The 17,612-nt window shown below is 44.1% G+C and overlaps 1 long non-coding RNA gene across 2 annotated transcripts in view; it reads right to left on the reverse strand.

Moving 5' to 3' along the window:
- LOC138422488 (uncharacterized) overlaps nt 1-17,565 on the reverse strand; it is a 197,375-nt gene extending 179,810 nt beyond the window's left edge. The window contains exon 1 of one of the 2 annotated variants that reach the window (XR_011249896.1): nt 16,949-17,565. This is a non-coding gene — a long non-coding RNA (uncharacterized lncRNA). The remainder of the gene's footprint in view (nt 1-16,948) is intronic. The other variant, XR_011249895.1, reaches the window with a different exon arrangement.
- Nucleotides 17,566-17,612: the final 47 nt, after the last annotated feature.

Consider the following 17,612-nt stretch of genomic DNA (forward strand, 5'->3'; position numbering starts at 1 on the left):
AAAATGAAACATCCCTTATTCAGTTTCATTTTTCAGTTATCTTGTTTATGGCAAATGTAGACTCAAATCACTGATGCACACACATTTCTGACAATTTGAAAGGCTCTTAAAATTTTGTCCTATATTTATGCCAGTATTCTTATCCAGATAGATAAGATAAATAAGATTTGCTTATATGCAAATATGTGGGTTTCTACATAAGGGTCCACCACAAACACTAATTATAGGAAGACTACATACCTTTGGTTTTCAGAAAATACCTAAATATATATATACATATATATCAATCAGCAAATATTCACTGTCTGCAGCTATACCCAAGTTAACATGGTAGGAACTATGGAAATACATGGAAGAAAAAGGCACAAGCCTCATCCTTGGGGAGTTTCCCAGTTGAAGAAGGAGAAACATTTGCACATGAGGCTGGATGATGAGTTATGGTTACAGGTCACCTGTGAGTAGTAAGTGACTGGGGCAGAAGGTAATAGCACCTGCAAGGGAAGAACAGGGGTGGGGAAAAGCAGAGACGTCTCTATCAACCAAGATAATTCAAAATCTCTGGCTTAGAGAAGATGGACCTGAGCCAAGGCTTAAGGAATGAGTGAGATTCAGAAAAGGGAAAAGGAGCAAGAAGGGCATGAACAAAGGGGAAGGGCATGAACAAAGGGGAAGGACAGATTCTGAGTGGACACTGGGATGACCACATGGACTCAGTCAGGGAGCGGGAGTAAAGAAATAGCGGCAGACAGATAGCCAGACTCTTTGAGACCAGCCTAAAGAATTTCTCCTTTATGAGTGATACAAAGGTAACAAGGGTTTTGAACAAAACTTTGACATGATTAAAGCAGTAGTTTAAGAAAATTTCTAGATTTGGGGTCCAAAGGGCCTCCTATGGCTGAATTAGTTGCAGATACGGGCATTTGTGATTCCCTTCTCTCTCATTTTCAAGAATTTTGTGGTGCATTTGCCTGTGTTTACAACACCTTCGGTTCATATAATCCCTGAGATTTGCTTTCACCTTTCCAAAACAGGAGAGGACTGAGGTAGCAGGCATGTGATTTGCTGAAAACTAAACCCATCTTGTACTCAGATGGCATGGCCACTCGCTCCTTCTAAATTGGATAGTGACAATTTCTCAAGCTCTCAAATGTCTAGAAGAAGAGAGACTCATCCACTCAAATGCCATCTCTCTTCCTTTAATAGAGAGTTACAAAAATAGAGAAGCATTGCTTTTTTTCTTTTTCTGTTATGGTAAAGATATTTTCTTGTTTTTCCTGGTGATATAAATAACACACACTTATTGTCAAAAATTGAAATAAATCAAAGATAAGAAATAAATCACCCAGAGTCCCAATCCTTCTGAGACAACCATCATTAATATTTAGAGACTCATTTTTTAAGCACCTCAACATGTACAAATACATAAACACACATATTTTGTAATTTAATCATGATTATCTATAGTGTGTTGTTTACCTACCTTATTATTTAGTCATCTTGTTATCTTTCAATTTTCCTTCTTCTCTCACTTCTCTCTCAATCCTGTCCTTCTGACACCTAGCTTTATATACCTAGTATATATCTTCCGCAATTTTATTCTCTCATATACATATTACATAAATTATATAGGTACCACTGATAAATTTATAAAAGTAGCAGCCATCAAAAATATTTCTCTGCATCATATTTTTCCCACTAAACAGTGCATTATGAAAATTCTTCTATTAAGTGATATTTAACTCATTCTTTTTAATATATCATGAGATAAGAACAATAGTTATTGAATACTTACTATGTGCCAGGGGCTATTTCCATATTATGTTGCCAGTTTTATTTTAATTCTCACAAAAATCTTCTGAGATTGGTATCACTGTCATCCTCATTTTGTGGATGAGGAAAGGGAGACAGAGAAGCTTAGCACCATTCCTGAGGCTGTTCATCATACATTTAAGATGAAAATAGGGATTAAAGCCCAGGCAGCCTGACGCTACAGCCATGCTATTAACATTAACCCCACACCATATGACTGAGCCAGGCATGGTGAGGCCCCCCAGCCAGCCCATCGCTAATGGACATTCTCTTGATTCCAGTTTTTTGCCACTATTATAATACTTCAATAAATATCCTTGGACATCTATCCTGATCCATGAGTATTTTATTTCTTTATCCAATAAATATTTAATGAGGATCTACCCTGTGCCAGAGACTATTCCAGATGTTATAGTTCCAGCGGTGAGGGAGACAGACACAGTTCTAGTTTTCATAGAGCTCACATTCTTGTGGGAGAAGATAATGAATGAATGCATGAACAAAGGAACAAGAAAAAACAGGAGATAATATCTGTGAGTCATATGCATAGAATTAAAAGAGGGGAATGTGATAGAGAGCCACTTGGTGATGATTACAGGTATTGCTTATATGAAACAGACTGCCAGATGTAAGATTGGTGGGTTGAAAGATCTGTGCTTTTTTTAACTTTAATAATTATAGCTACTCTGCTTTCTAAAACGCTTATTTCCAATAAGTGTCATTTCTAACAACAGAAATACAGAGTTTAAAAAAAAGAAAGAAACTTCTCTTGTCTTCCTTTTTGACTCACTAAGATTTTTGACTCACTAAAGATTTTTCTTTTTCTGCCAAAGTATGCGGACCTATTTCAAATTCAAGAGAAATAAATGTACATCAGCTGCAAGGGAAACATCAAAAATGATTTTATATCACTTTATGCATTTTTTAAAACTTGTGTACTTTTATATCACTATGTGTATACTTTGAGTACATATATATGGCTATTCCTATGAAAGAAAGAATGCACGTCTCTCAGGGAACACTCTCAAAGGAAACACGTGGGTTTGCTGGTGAGGCGAGGGTGGAAGATAGCAAGAGTAAACATTTTTAAGCTAGTTAAACACAACTGTGCTCTAAATAGCAAGGAAACAAGTCTAGTAGGTTGAAAACAGACTCCCATAAAGAAAAATTTTGATAAACATTAGAAAGCATGATGGTAAATTCATGTTGATGTATGGCAGAAATCAAACCATTATTGTAAAGCAATTGTCTTTCCATTAAAAATAAATAAATTGGGGGAAAAAAGCAACCTTACGGGGCTGAGATACTTCAGAAGTAGCCATCAAAAAAATACCACTGAATGCACTATCCATAGCCTGGGAAGCTAGACTTTCTCACCACATCTCCTTTCCTTATTTGTAGGCCTATCTGGTTATCTTAAGTTCTAGGGCACTGCCATTATTCAAAGGACTCATAAATATGCAGCAGGTATTTCATGGAACAAAATGCAACTGAACAACTTCCAGCCTGAAGGAAGATGACTTCCAATCAGAGATGCAGAAAGGAGGAGAGCGAGGCATAGTGGCTCTCACCAGTCCCCAACCTCTCCACCATTCCATGGAGAAGCTGGCAGCACTCAGACATATCCTTTCTGCAAAATGCCCTGACAAATCAGAGAGAGGGCACGGCAGCCTCCATACCTAAATCCAGCCCCTCGTTTTAAAGGGCTACAAGCTCTATGTGTGCAGAAAAGTAGGGTTTTATTTTAACCATGTTCCACAAGCAAAAGAAATAGAAAGAATTCCAAGCCTAATCATTTTTTTCTTCCTTGAAATTTGATCATATTCCTAACTTTAGTCATAGTGCCTGGTTTCCTTTCCTTAATGGAGTGAAATTTATGTCAGTGATTAGAGAATTGGCTTGGGAAAACCATTTCAGTTTTAAAAGTTATATGTTTCAACAATAATAGATATGGGAACCCTGGAACAAAACCAGTATGTTTTGGATGTTAATTCAGACATCATAATGACTTGCTATTTCAATCTGCAGTTAGTAGGTAATGGTGGTATTAGACATATTCAAGGTGGAAAAAAATTGAGTTGAAAGTTTTCACAAGGATAGCATAGTGATAAATTTAAAATTATAGCCTCAATGTATAGCTTTGGGGCTAAAATGTCCAGGATTATTTTGAAAATAAAGAATAAGGTGACATGCATTAAAAGAGTAGCTTTTCTGGAAATGCATTTACTACAAGTGTGACACAAATTCTAACATTCATAGACATAGGAAAAAAAGAAATCTATTGCTTTACATAATAGATAGGTTCCTTAATTCAACCCTATCTTTCAGTATATCAGGGAAACTCACTAGAAATGAAATGATGTGATGAGACCTTTAGGGGAAGAGGGGCAAGGCCATGAAATGGTCTGGCTCAGTCATGCCCAACTCTTTGTGATCCCATGGACTATAGTCCCCTGGGCTCCTCTGTCCATGGGATTCTCCAGGCAAGAATCCTGGAGTGGGTTGCCATGCCCTTCTCCAGGGGATCTTCTCAACCCAGGGATTGAACCTGGGTCTCCCACATTGCAGGCAGATTCTTTACCATCCGAGCCACCAGGGAAGCCCCTTTACCCAAAACAAGCAAGCTAAGTTCCTCCTGGTTGGAGGCTACTACTGGAGGGAGTCAAGGAGCTCTATCCTTGGAGCTGCACAAGCTCACCTGGAAATCCTTTGACCTTCTTGTTGTGTGACTTCGAGCAAGTTGTTTAACACTTCTGAACCTCATCTACAAAATGGGGTGTTAGTAATACTTCACTTCAAAGGATGTGAGAATTAAATGAGGTAATGTCCTGACGTATGTAAACCAAAGAAGACATCAATTACATTTTAGTTCCTTCCTCCTTCCTACCCAGTTTTTATATTGGCTCTGCAAGAACCGAATTGGAAGAAACGAATCTTGAAGGGGGGGAAAAAAAAGGGCGGATATAGGAGTGAAAAGAAAGAGCTGCCTAGGAGTGGCCTAGACTTAACCTGGCAGAACAAGCTCAATAAAAGTGTCAAAGAAACACCACCCACATCCGACACATCACTGTAGCCACCCCTCTCTTGCAGCACAGAGTGCTTTTTCTACATGAATTTCTAAGTCTTTCTAATCAAGGCATACTTAGTCATTCATATATAATTTATGTCACTCATTTCAATACTGTTCATTTAACTGTTATGAACCTAGGACAGTTCTTGTCCCAAAACAAGTAATAAAACATTTATTAACTCTAACAGCATGATAACCTAAAAAAATACATTCCAAGACATCATAAGCACAGCAAAAATGAAAAACCAAATCTACAATGGCAAGCAGTTAACATACCAATTCTAAATTATTAAATATCACCATGGCATACAGTATTCTCCATAACGTGTAGGAAAGTCCATTTGAGAAGTCTATGACTCTTTAGGCTTCTTAAAAGATTAATGATGTTAAAAATACAGGACCAAAAATTGTATTAAACTATTTCCTGGCTAAGAACTCTTATTTTTGTAGATGCCAACTTGGCATTACCATCAGTCTTTCAGGTGATTTGTGTGCAGGTCTATTTTTTTTCACAGGGAACCAAATGTTGATCACTTAACAAGAATTACAGGTTGTGTCCATTAGGATGTGTGAAGAACCACAGAATCACCCTGAGGTGCTGGGCACTTTATTTGTGGCAGAGGCCAATTGTCCCCACACACAAGATGGGATTTCAAAGCTTTGGGCCTGGCCAGGATTATCATGGGACCATCATGGGCTTTCAGGATACCTCATGAGTAGGTGAAACTGCCGATATTATCTCCAAAAATGCTACAGACAGAGGAGGCACGATGCACTTACATCACATCCCTCAAACTCCAGCACATACAGCAACTGAGAGGAAGTAAAATATGCTTCAATTCAACTTTGAAGCTAGTATCTTCTGCAGGGATCTCTCTGGTTTTGAAGAGATGGGCAATAGATACCTGTTGGATAATCCATGCCCTGCCTTAAAGAGAGCTGTCTGATGATAAGAAAGTTGTCTTGACCTCATTCTAAACTACCCAATCTCCTTACATGGCGTGAGAAGCCATTTGGCAAGGGAAATTTTTAAGCTTATTTAGTTATTTGTTCTCCATTTCCCACAGACCTGCCTACAGAGCCTGGTTTTCTAGACAATTTACCACAATTTTGTTTTTTTTGGTTTTGTTTTTTGTTTTTTTTTATAGTCAAAGACAACTAAAATATTTGAGACTTTTTATTCTACATACAAAAACAAATAATCGTTGATGTAAGTTAAAAAAATCAATTCAACAAATAGGGAGACTACTACACAAACTCATTATTTGCAAAATACAAGTCCAGACCACTAAACTATCCCCTATTTTTTTTTAATATATATCTTTAATTGGAGGAAAACTGCTTTACAATGTGGTGTTGGTTTCTGCCATACAACAATGCAAATGAGCCATATATATATATAGATATAAAATCTCCCCTCTCTCTCCTGAACCTCCCTCCCTCTCCCCATCCCACTTTCTTTTAAACTTTTAACTAGTTCTTTCAAATCATATAGATCCATACTTAAATCGTTTTACCTAGCACCAATGCTCTAATTAAAATACTTAAATAAGATTTCACACTAACATGGCTTTATATTAATATTTCTTAAACGAATATAGAAAAAGATCCATGATAATCAATTCTTGGCTCCCCATGTCCACCAACATTCACTCCATCATCACTGCCAGCCCCAAAATGCTTTACAGCAGGGGAATTATATCATAACATTAAATTGCTATAATTCAAGTTTCCAGACCAGAGGAAAAGCAGCCCATAGAGTTAGGTTTTCTGAGGTGAATTAGCAAATAAAAAGAAGTATGATGTAGGAGAACTAAGGGAGTGAGGAGGAACTTTGTGGGGAAAGAAGGAAGTAATCCCCACAGGCGATTTCTAAGCCCTTTTGCCCCCTCACCCCTTTGAGTATTCCTGGGGTTTTGCTGTTGCAGATTTAAGGGTGTTTGAGGTCCTGGGAGGATGGCTGAAAGGTGACGGTCACTTGGTGCTGGGCCTGAAGAATCTTTTTCTCAAAGTCTTTATTGAATTTGTTACAATATTGCTTCTGCTTTACGTTTTGGTGTTTTGGCTGGCAGCATGTGGGATCTCAGCTCCCTGACCAGGTATCAAACCCGCTTCCAGCCACACTGGAAAGCGAAGTATTAACCACCAGACTGCCAGGTTAATCCCTAAAGAATCTTGAAGGGTTCAACTCAGACTCCCACTACTGCCCACTCAGTCTCTCTCCTCTGCTCCTAACAAACTCCATGCTCCGCTGGGTCCTTTCCAAATAAAGAGTGACTGAAACAGGGACCAGAGCAAACATTTCTGGAAGACAATTGCTTGTTGTAGAAAATGAGTTGTAATCAAATCAACAAAACATCAATCCTATGAGCCTCTACCTGACACAGAAATTACATTGTCCTACCGAACACTTCTTTGAAATGAGATTCCACGGCTCCCACACACCCTTTCATTGAATAAAGATTCATTCAGAATTATGACGTGCCAAGTCCTCTGCCAGACACAGGCGGGAGACACAAAGATGAGATGACAGAAAGATGGGTCCCCGCCCTCAACGTGCCGAGAAGGGGGTGGTGGAGGGAAGAAGTGTAAAGTCTAACTTCTCTTTGTAGCTCTTTCTCCCCTTTAATCAAGCCCACATGTTTAACGCAGGGGAACTCAATGTAGTGAGGAGGGGAGGATTATAAAAATGTTCACTTTCATCCTACAGATATGAGAAAACAAGAACATGTTGCCATTACGCGACAACTTTATGGCCCCGAACAACGCCAGCAGGCAGTAAATCAAGGGAGGGTTGCAACGGGCTGCACCGAATAGGCACCTCATGTTTGCTTGAGGAGGGAGCCCGAGGGATGCCAGCCCAGTGCCAAGCTGCCCAGGGCCCCAGACAAGATGGGGAGAAAGGCTGGAGAAGACAGGAGGCAGCCAAGGCCCCATCCACTCTCAATAAAAGCCTGCCAAGCCCCAGTCCCTCCACAAACCTTCCTTCTCTTCTTAAGAAATGACAGAAATCAGGAAATATTACTTCGGCTTGCAGGCTTCTGTCCTGGCCTATCAAACCCACGGAGAAGTCCCAGCAAATTACTGGAAACTGCACTTTGAACTTCGCCCCTGGCAAGGAGCCCAGTCAAACAGAAATGTAAAAGTTCCTTTCCTCCGAGGGGCCCCTGCATCAGGGTGTCCCTACAGACACTCGGGAGAGCTGATTGCAACAGGTTGGAATGAGGCCCCGAGCCAGGAAAACAAGCCCTGACCAGTATGATTTCCTACTGCCTGTGTTGTTTCTCAAAAAAGTTTTTTTTGGCTTGTTCGCTCTCGTTTTGTTGGACTGCGTTACAGGCTCATGTCCCATCGAGGAAAAGACTGGCACCGTTTTTCACAAAATGCTTAATCCTTGTTTAGTTCCAAAACAGCTCCATCAGTCCCACCAGTAAATCCGGTAATGTGGAGGGGGGCGGGTAGCAAGAGTGGGTAGGGGTGGGGGGCGGTGGGTGGGTTACTGACTGGCCAGGCCAGTTGCTAAGCAAAGTCTCTGGGCTCCCAGGGCATCGAGAAGTAATGAGCTGGTAAACCCTGCAGGTATTTCCACCTCCGACAAGAGAGACATCTTTCACTGCCCACTAGACTTCACAGTGGGGGCTGTCAGAGCACAAGAAGCTTCTGGGGTGCCCGTTCCCCAGCTGCTGCTTCTTAAGAGAAAACAACCAAAGCACTGGCCTCTTTCTAGCTCTATTTCTAAGAAAACCAACTTTTGCACCGGCAAATAAACTGACTCATTACAAAACTAAGAGGTCAACAAGACAGATAAAGCTGAAGGTTAAACAGCTGGGGAAACAAGCCTCTATTCGTGCAGCCGTGGGAGCTCCTTGGAGGAAGTGGCAAATCCCTGGGGATCCGTCAGCAACCTGCGAGGTGGAGGAGGGGCTGCCTCTAAGGCCACCTTCTGTCAGATCAAACATTCCTCTCTCAAGCACCAAAATGGATGCAAATCACTGCCTGTTAGGCCAGCAGTGACCCAACTCCCCTCACGTGCACTTTCTCACAATGGGGCTTTTTCCTAGGACACTTGTATTGTTTCATATGCGGAGTCTGAAGAGCGCAGTCATCTACTCTTCTGATAATGTTGTAAAGAAAACTCCCCCCAGTGTGCTTTCTGAAGCCCTATGTTCTCTCAAAAGATCTCACAGGGATGGGTAGAACTGCTTGTTCCATCTCTAAGCCCACAGCTTCCCCTTCCTTGGCTCCCTGACCTCTGACTGACCCAGTTCTGCAATAACCAACAGTCAATGAACACAGCACAATCCACCCCACCCTCCCACCCCTGACACAACGCTGCTGGTAAAGTCTCCTTTATAGGGCACTCCTGGCTGGCCCTGGCATAGCCCAGGGAGGTTCCCACAGCTTCTGTACCGGGACTGTTAAAGCTGAACGCTACCATCAGTTCCCACTCCTTCTACCTCCCAGGGGTTCTAGAAGTAATTTGAGAAGAACAAGACACCCAGACCTCACATAAAGCCTATAAAGATGGTGTGTGCTGGTGACCTGTTCTCTCATCCATACATTCAACACACATTTATGATGGTTCACTCTAACAAAGTGCATCTCACCAAGTAGATGGCCCTCAGGCTCTGGGTCCCCTCTACAAAATGACCTGGGAGAAAAATACCTTACACTTGGGGAAGCTGGGCCAACAGATGGCCTGAGCGGTCACACCCAGCACAGGGGAGAGTCCCCATGAGTAACCGGAAACAGAAGATTTGAGGTGAGATAAGAGGTCACACCTGGAGAGGAGCCCCTGGTGCCTCCCAGGAGGGTGAAGCCTGCCAGTGGACAAACCCTGCATGAGAACAGGCCACAGGGGGAAAGTAGTGTCAGGAGCTGAGTCTGGTGGGCATTGGGAATGAAAGCAGCGTGTCTTGAACTCAGGTGTACATGAAAAGCCCCAGGAACACTTGACCAACCAGCAGACCCCTCGGCCACCCCCAGCTTACTGTCAGCAATTCTGATCCATTTGGTCTGGTCAGGTCCCAGGTGATTCTGATGCTGCAGATTCATAAGCCACACTTTGAAAAACACCAGCTTAGAGAATGAGAGGAAGAAGAAGTGTTGGGAAAGGTGCAAACAGAGAGGCATGGAAGGTAGCAAGAGACAGTCTGGAAAATGGAAGAACCAAGATGGTGGAGCAGTAGTTCAGAATCTAAAGAGAAGAGAGTTTGCTAAGGGGCTGAAGGTGGGGAAAAGACATTTCATTTCACTCTCCAGCAAGACCTGATTATCTGTAAAGACAAAGTCTCTATAAGACAAAGATAAAAACTAGGTCATTTGGGCTTACTCTGTTAAATGCTCAAATTCTGCTCAAAAATACAATAAACAAATAAGCATCCTTAAAACTGTATTATGCCAATATGATGTTTGGGTGAAAATATTCTAAAACTCAAGTTAACCCAAACTTCTTTCAGAAAAGCAGTTTCATTCAAGCAACATAGATAGTTGGCTGCCTGGAGTCATACAACTCAATTATCAGAACCTGCATTCCCTGTATACTAATAACAAGAGGTGACCCACTTGTGACCATCCACTTCTTTATGTGTTACATTAAGGACCAAAAGCATGAACATTGGTTCTAAGCCACAGAGACACAAAAAGCTAGAACTGAGTCTGCAAAGAAGGCCTTCATCTCCATTCAGAAATCCAAGGAACCAACGAATTTTGGTTGTGCCAAATAACATGGAAGACTAGAGCCATGTGGTTCATGACTAGCAGCTGGGGAGGGGAAAATTCAGAGCACTTCCTCACTAGATAAAGTCCCGGTGCCAAAAAGCCTTCCCACCCCAACTCCCTTCACTGGACCATGGCCACCTTTTGATGACAATAGAAAAAACAACTGCCCTAGAAAGAAGGCAATGCAAAGATCCACAAAATATAAAACAAAGGGATGAAAAACAGGAGAGAAAAGATGTCCAGGAGATCCATCTTGTGACTAATAGGATTTCCAGAAAGAGAGAACAGAGAAGGCATCACAAAGAAAATATCAAATAAATACTATGAGAAAATGCCCCATATCCAAAGGATGCACATGCGGGTCCATTAGGGGAGCAGCGCGCTGAATAATATGGACTTCCCAGATGGCTCAGTGGTAAAAAAATCTGCCTGCCAATGCAGGAGACACAGGAGACATGGGCTGGCTCTCTGGGTCAGGGAGATCCCTGGAGGAGAAAATAGCAATCCACTCCAGTATTCTTTCCTGGGAAATCCCATGAACAGAGGAGCCTGGCGGGCTACAGTTCACAGGGTCGAAAAGAGTCAGACACAACTGAGCACACAAAAATAAAAAGTAAGTACAGTGAATAAAAGATTTACAGCAAAGCATTTCAGTGTCAAATTGCGATGATCCTAAAAGCTTCTGTAAAGAAGGAAAGGCAGAAATCAAGGACTGGTGGTCAGAATTGCTATCACACTCCTCATAACCCTAACCCAGAAGACAACAGAACATGCCTCCAAAATTGTGAAGGGAGGGATATCCAAAGTCTAGGCTTATATAACCAAGCATGCTAGTAACTAACACTCTATATGACAGGCAGGCTGGGTGGATTATTCTCTCTTCTCTCATCAAGCATACCTTTCTTAAGGCCATTAGGAACTTTGAGCAAACTCCAGGAGATAGTGAAGGACAGGGAAGCTTGGTGAGCTGCAGTTCACGGGGTTGCAAAGCGTCTGACCCAATCAAGCTATGTAAGGACAACTAGGGATCATCTGTCTCTCTTAAGGAGCTGCTTTTACCAAGGCAAGACCCACTAAGAGCTATAAAACCCCATGCTCAGCAGATTTAAATTCCGCTGCCTGAGCTCACAACCCCTTGTCTTCGTTGTTAGTTTCTCGACCACCTTCACTATTTTTTTTAATATTTATTTTATTTATTTATTTGGCTGTGCCAGACCTCAATTGCAGCATGCAGAATCTTTAGTTGTGGTATACAAACTCTAAGTTGTAGGATCTAGTTCCCTAGCCAGGGATCCAACCTGGGCCCCCTGCATTGGGAGCGCAGAGTCCTAGTCACTAGACCACCAGGGAAGTCCCACCACCTAACCTTGCTGTCTGTCCCCATGCCCCATCTCATTTTGGCCCTCACCTCTACATTTTCAATGTAAGCTTTTCTCCAAGACCCAGAGACGCTGTATATGGCTCTTTCCATACATTCTTCCTAAAATTCAAGGGCAGCCCCCATTGAGCCTGTGCCACTCCAACAGTGGGCGTAAAACAGGAAAGGTCAGGTGGGGTCAGGCGGAGGCTCAGAACAAAAAGGGAATAAAGGCATCAACTACTAAGACAGGCTTCTAGATGACAATGAAAGTTTTGTGCTTTGTCCATATATGTGCTCCCTAGGGTGGAAGAACACATGGAGATTCTGGGAGAAGCTCTTTTAAGGAGTGTGCATTTGCCCCAAACATCATTCTTGTCCTAACTCTCAGGATCCTTAGTTGTTATTTAGTCGCTCAGCTGTATTCGACTCTGCACCCCAAGGACTATAGCATGCCAGGTACCTCTGTCCATGGGATCTCCTAGGCAAGAATACTGCAGTGGGTTGCCATTTCCTTCTCCAGGGGATCTTCCCCACCCAGGCATCGAACCTACGTCTCCCGAATTAGCAGGTGGATTCTTCACCATCTGAGCCACCAGGGAAGCCCTTGGGATTCTTATACCTAACTGAAAAGCACCTCTATGGAGCTCAGGTTCAGCAGAGAAGTAACCCTATTGCCTTACTCCATCATGATTAACAGAACATCCCTAAATAACAACATGTGAAGCTTAAGAAAGCATCTGACATATTAGGATGTCTTATCTATTAGGATTTTAAAAAGCAGGTGATCTTCATATTTACTTGGCAATGTACAACAAAATTCACTCAAGCTCCAGACCTGGTGCACCACCAGCACCACACTCAACCTGTCCAAAATCTAATCCATGGCCTCCTTCCCCCAAACTCCCCTTCCAACTTCCTTATTCTAGTCACTGGCATCACCAGCGACTGCTTCATATGGTTCTAACACTGGGTGTGTTCTTTGCATCCTTCCAGGTCCTCACATCCAGCTGATGAAATCCCGTCAAACCTGGAGAGTCCTTTTGGCCCTCCCCTGAGTGAGCTTCTCCTTGCTCCCCATCCCACCTTCCTAGGGTTACTCCAGTTCACAGCCTCATTCCCTCCAGCTAGCTCACAGCTTCCCAGCTACTGCCCAGCTACTCTGAATCCAGGACACAGCTCTGATCATTCTGTAGCAAGACCATACATCAGCTGCCTTCTGATATCCATTTTCCCTTCTCTCTTCATAACAGAACCCAAGCTTTCAGCTAATCACTTCCCTGTCCAGAATACAGTGTACATTTCTTAGCCTCCATGAAACTAGGTGTGGCAATGAAACTCAGTTCTGGCCAATGAGATGTAAAAAAACAGGTTGTGAGGGACTGCTGAGAGGGCTGATTAAAGTGAGCTGAGAGCTGGGATGCATGCCCCTTTCCCCTTTTACTGCCCTTTCTAGCCTGCAACGCAAGCATGGCGGGTGGAGTCCAGAAGCCATCCTGGGCCATGAGGTAACTGTAAGAAGGAAAACCTGCTTCACTAGAACAGAAAATCAAAACATTAGGAGGGGTCTAGGACCCTGATGATGAATGGACCTTGCATGCCTGCCCCAAATTGTCCATCTCCAAAGCCTATTACATAAGGAAGTAACTTTTCTGTGCTTGTGTGTTAGTCATTCAGCCATGTCTGACTCTTTGCAACCCCATGGACTGTCGCTCACCAGGCTCCTCTGTACGTGGGATTCTCCAGGGAAGAATACTGGAGTAGGGTAGCCATTCCCTTCTCCAGAGGATTGTCCCAACCAGGGGTCAAACCCCAATCTCCTACACTGCAGGCAGATTCTTTACTATCTGAGCCACCAGGGAAGCCCAGCTACTATTTTTCAGGTTTCTGTTACTCAAGCTCCATGCAAAACAAAACTGACAAAATTTTGCTCTCAAAAATCACTGGTGGCCCCCAAATTCCAATGAAGCAATATCCAGCCCTCTTGGCCAAGCACCCAAATCTGAAGTGAAACTTCATTTCCAATCTTATCTTCCAACTTCTTTTCTTCATGCAACTTATAATCCAGCAAAACTCAATGGCTGTGATTCCCAAGGAGCATGGCCTTTACCAAGGGCCTTCAAGAGAATCATAGAACATTAGAGCTGAAGACCTCAGCAAATCTCCAGAGCAGTGGGTTCATAACAGCTATTATCCACGAGTCTCTATTTGCATTTTCGTTTCACACAACTCCAGTAATATATAAGAAAAAAGCAGAGCTGCTCTGATTTGAACACCACTGGCCTGGTCCAAGCTTTTATTTTTTTAAAGGTGAGGAAACTGAGGCCCATATGGATGGGAGCAGGTATAATGGGTCCCAGGCTGGCTAGTCACAGGTCCAAAACTAGAACCCAGATTTCCAGACATGTACTCTGCTCTTCTAGTTGTTGTTTAGCCACTATGTCATGTCTGACTCTTTGCAACCCCATGGATTGCAGCCCACCAGGCTCCTCTGTCCATGGAACTTCCCAGGCAAGAATACTAGAGTGGGTAACCATTCCCTTCCCCAGGGGATCTTCCCCACCCAGGGATCGAACCTGAGTCTCCTGCACTGGCAGGCAAGTTCTTTATCACTGAGCCACCGGGCAGGCGCAAGATGCTCAATAAAAACAAAACTAAGTGTACCAAGTTTTCAGATACCTATTATTTCTGGTTAAAGGAAGAAGGGATTATACTAACCAAGGATTTCTAGGCCTTCTCAATCCCCACTGACTGGGCTGACAAGGTTAATTCCAATCAATCTGGAATTTTCTGAACCTCATGTTTCCACTCAGACCCATGCCCAAGGGAGCTACTGTAATGAACCCAGTGCCCAGAGATGTGGGATTATATACCAGGCTAAAGGATGTGGCTCCCCATGATACTCATACAATCCCATTGGCCAGTATTTTATACTATTAAAAATTATCAGGATGTTGGCTTTCCTGAGAAAACCACACTCTGTTGAGCCCTTTACTCACCATGAGTGGCAAATTGAGTTGAATATGCTATACTGAGTCTACCTGACTATGTTCAAGGAAGGCCATCACCCCACATAAAACAGAGAGGGAAGGAATGAGTCAAAGTCAGAGGCAGGAACCCAAGACATCGCCGAGTCCCGCCACATTGAGATGAAGTTCTGCTTCGCATGCTTTGTACATTTATTTGTTTTGAATTAGGTCTCTTCTCTCTACTTGGATAATACAATCACAGGGGACTAACAAGACATATGTATAAGGTTAATGTTACCCAGGGAAAAATGAACTGGACTGTGATTGTTGAGCAAGAAAAGACAGAGGAAGAAGAAGAAACAGAACAGTGTGAAGGGTCCCAAAGGGCACTAGTGGCTAAAAAGGTTCCTGCTCTCCAGAGAGAGAGGGCAAGGACAGCCTCCAAACCAGAGTGGGGAGGATGAGGTCAAAGGCACTGACCACTCATCATCACTGGATGTTCAACAGACTTGGCCTGCACAAGCAGCTCCCTCCCCTGAAGCAGGCCAGACCTGATGCACACAGCCTGACTGCCCATGTCCTGTGACCTGGGCTCTGGCTAAAACCTCTGTAAAATGGGGATGGCATTACAGTACCTATTTGATGGCATGTTTTGAGGAATAAAGGAAAGAGCCACACAGAAGCTGGTACCTGGTTAGTACTCAGTGCTGCGCTGCTGCTAAGTCACTTCAGTCATGTCCCACTCTTAGCGACCCCATGGACTGCAGCCTACCATGCTCCTCCGTCCATGGGATTTTCCAGGCAAGAGCACTGGAGTGGGGTGCCATTGCCTTCTCCTAGTACTGCTGCTGCTAAGTCACTTCAGTTGTATCCAACTCTGTGTGACCCCACAGACGGCAGCCCACCAGGCTCCCCCGTCCCTGGGATTCTCCAGGCAAGAGCACTGGAGCGGGCTGCCAAAGTACTAAGTGTTAGCTACTGTCACGTTTTACTCTCAGGTATATCCCCAGCTCCCCAACTAAACCATAAATACCTTAAAAGCAGAGACCATGCCCTTACGTCCGGGCTGCACACAGAATCCATACTTAGATGCATTCAGTGTTGGTTGATTGATTAATGGGCACTGGAAGAAGAGGCCAAGCTCATTAGATTACATGTGACAGCACGTTCCTTCCAGAAACTCTCCAGCAGCCCTTCATTTGGGCAGAAAGCAGCAAATCCCAGGGCCTTTTAAAGAATATCAAAGTATCCCCTATTCCCTCCTGTTTTACAGATCAAAGAAGAGAGCTGTCAAGGGCAAGGTGGGGACGGTGGAGGCAGGGGAAATGACGGAGGGACGCACTTCCCAGCCGAGGCCTGCCGCTCGGGCTCCCGCCAGGGCGGCCAGCCCTGCTCCCGCGCGCAGCCTCTGCGTCCAGACTTGTGCTGCGGCTCCTGTACAGCCTGTTCGGGCTCTCCTCCCGATCGCGCTGCTTTTGTCTGGGCTCGGTTCACGCCAGAAAACCCCACGGCTGGCCGTGCCTGTTCAGGGGTCACGATCAAAGTGCACGCTGTCGGAGGCCAGAAGCAAGCACCCTTTTAAAGATGCCTACGTCCTTGAGATTCAGGTTCAAATCAGCACTCGGGGCTCACCTGTCCCCTAGTTTTGGGCACCAGGGCGCCTTCCCCGGGCCGCAGGCGTGGTCACGTGGCCGCCTTCCCAGCAGTAGGGGGAGCCCGCCCCTCCCCCTCCCGTCTGGGGAATCGGGTTACCTGGAATGTCAGGCCCGCTTCTCCCAGTCTGGGTGGAGGCCGGAAGGGTTGGGGTGCGGGGAGTGGAGGACGGTGGGGAGACTGAGTGGAGAAACCAGAAACCTGGGAGGAGGGGAACACGTGTCCTATTTTTTTTAGGGCACCCGTGATGCAGGCGCCTGTGGTTCGGAGAAGAAACCTGCCAGTTACCTTTGTTTGTCTTGAAACAAAGAGAGAAAGGGGGTGCTCGCCCGCCCCACGTGCTCCTGCAAATACAAGTGAGATGCTTACCCGAAGTTGTACTGGGTGGGGACCGAAGACGATGGCAACCACGCCGGGATGGAGAAAATCACAAGGGTAATTGTGTAAGCGATGGCTAGTGAGGATGCCTGTGTAACAGGCATATTATGGAAAGTACACCTGGCTGCTGCAAAGCCCGGGAGTGAAAAATCGGTTTTATGGAGCCACTGAGTGAGCGATAGGATGGCGGTTTCCGTTGTGTCAGCACAGGCTGTGCGCAATACACAGTTCCAGGTATTGTGCGACGTCTTCGCGGAGTCCCACGTTCACACCAGAGTATGTGCCAACCAGGCAGGTCTTATGAATAACCCCGCGATTTTTTCCTTAAGAGGATACCATTTCCCTCTAGTCTACAGTATTTGAGGAAATCAGACTCTCCCTGGCCAGTGCCTCCGTGGTTATCTTCTGAGCTTATGGTCAGCAATCTGGAAGTTTACTCTCTAGGAAGGCAGCCACCTCCACAGGGAAAATGAGACACCTTCAAGATTAAAACAACTAGAAAAGGGAGGAAAAAAATCAGATACTCTTCTCTCTGCCATCCCCTCATACCTTGAGGAGTTCAAAGGTTTTCCAAGCCTGCGGCACTTGACAATTACAATTACACAGTAAAATACCTAAGGTTAATGAATAACCTCTAAAGGAAGTTACTTCACAT

This window comes from Ovis canadensis, chromosome 17 (assembly GCF_042477335.2).
Source record: "Ovis canadensis isolate MfBH-ARS-UI-01 breed Bighorn chromosome 17, ARS-UI_OviCan_v2, whole genome shotgun sequence".
Classification (NCBI taxonomy): domain Eukaryota; kingdom Metazoa; phylum Chordata; class Mammalia; order Artiodactyla; family Bovidae; genus Ovis; species Ovis canadensis.